This window comes from Solanum tuberosum, unplaced genomic scaffold (genome assembly GCF_000226075.1).
Source record: "Solanum tuberosum cultivar DM 1-3 516 R44 unplaced genomic scaffold, SolTub_3.0 scf00039, whole genome shotgun sequence".
Taxonomy (NCBI): domain Eukaryota; kingdom Viridiplantae; phylum Streptophyta; class Magnoliopsida; order Solanales; family Solanaceae; genus Solanum; species Solanum tuberosum.
In genome coordinates, this window is record NW_006238968.1 from 1,378,110 (window position 1) to 1,380,388 (window position 2,279).

The window sequence follows — 2,279 nt, forward strand, 5'->3', positions numbered from 1 at the left end:
GTTGCGTAGGGTTTTATATTTTTAGTCTAATATACTACTAATTATATTAATATATTTTTTAATATATTATATATATGTATAACTAAAAATTAAAATAGTAAATTATTATATTCTTAATGGGTTATCGGTTAACCCAATAACCCAATATTAAAAACCAATAACAAACCGATAACCCAATAATTTTTTTTTTGTAAAACCATTAAATAACCGTTATCCCAATAACCCAATAACAATAAACCAATAACACTTTTTTCGGTTCGGTTTATCGGTCGGTTCGGTTTTTGCACACCCCTAATCTAATGTGTAATGATCTAACTTGCCTTGGTCCTAAAGTCTCTTTTTTAATGATTATTGTCTAAAAGGATAATCAATATACCTACTATATATAGAACAATGATATATAATCATTTTAATAATCACACATGTGTAATTAATAATTATACCATTTTGGAAATTGTAGTAATTTACAAATGGTAGTATAAAGTTGAATTTTTAAATGTTGTGAGTTGTACGATGTGATAAGAGTATGATTATGAGAAATGTCTTATCTTTTGAAGAGTGAAAATGATGTCATGTCAAATAATTTCTTTAAGGGTTCGTTTGGTTTGGGAATTAATTATCTCGAAATTAATTATTTTGAGATTATTATTTTATTCATAATGTGGGATAAAATAATGTTATAATTTTGAGATATGTTATTTCATAATTTTATTTGAATCAAATATAAGATAAATTCATCTTAAAATTAATCTCCGAATTAATTATTTCTAATGCATCATGCCAAATGAGCCTATTAATTGATTTTTACATCTATTGTCCAATATGGAGGCAGGTGTTTATCACCAACACAACCATTCTAAATATTTTGTGGGATTAGTTATCCCACTATTTATTCCATTTATATGAAATAACTAATTTATTATTTATATGAAAGTACCTCTTGAGTTATTAGATAAGAGAAAAAAGAGATTATGCTAGAGTTGTTTATGTTAGAGAATATTTTATTTTTAGTGTGGTAGTTTTCGATAAATTTAAATTTAGTCAAGTCTTAATATTGATTGAAAAAACAATAGGAAATTGTATTTTGACCTTGTATCAATTCAATTGTATTTTTTTTTTGTTTTGCATTTAGTGTTTGGTATCCTTTTTGAAATCCAATTTAATTCAAATTTGTGGTGAAATATTTATCATAGAGCGTAATCACTTTTTAACAAAAATAAATTCACATTCAAGGTCCGATCTCGAGACCTCTAATTATAGAACAATTCAACATTATGTTCCACCTCAAAGTAACAATGTAACAACAATAACAACATATCTAATGTAATTTTATAGTTTTCGATAGATTATCTACTCAAGAAAAAAACATATCGAAGTAGGTAAGAAAAAGAAAATAATGAAAGTAAAGAAATCACAATAAGATATTGTAGAAAGCAACACGATAAAACATTCTATACAAAGGACAAAAAAACAATTGATGGTAACAAAAATGGAAGGGCCAAAAATTACAAAAGAAATACTACAACTACAAATATAAAAGAATAAACAAGATAACACGTTATTATCTACTAAGCTTTATTCTAATTTGTGTCCTCCATGATCTTTTATCTAAATAAAAAAAATTATATTAATTTTTATTTTTCTAAAGAATGATGAATTGATTTCAATTAAATAATTTTAAAATAAATAAATATAATATTTAAACTAAAATTATTAAATTCTGTCAAAATAAATACTGAGCTCCTTACCAGAGATAACCAACACAACTCATGTGGGGTTCACTTGTAGTTGACAAGTAGATTTATGGGTCCTCCTTGCTTGCTTCAAAACATTAGATTGAAAAAAAAAAATATTTCAAGTTTATTTGTTTCCTAATTAGGATAATTAAAAAGCAAATAAAACAAGAACATGTGAAAAATCTACTAAGAGAGAAGTAAGAATTTGCTTTATATATATACTAGATAATGTTGCCCGTGCTATGCACGGACCCAATAATATAAATGGTATATTTTGGGGGCTAATAACCGAGTTTTTGAAACGATTGTTTGCGTGGATAAAAGAATAAGTTTTTTTTATCACAAACATGTACTTTCTTTGACGCTATTTAAGGCATAATAAGACTACCCACATACAACATTTTTGAAATATTTTATATTGTCAATTATCATCATTTATAGTATTTTTACGATAGATTCACTTCAAGAATCAGTGGAATTTTTTGTATTTTTTTCAAAACAGATTTTATGTTGTCAATTATCATGATTTATAGTATTTTTACG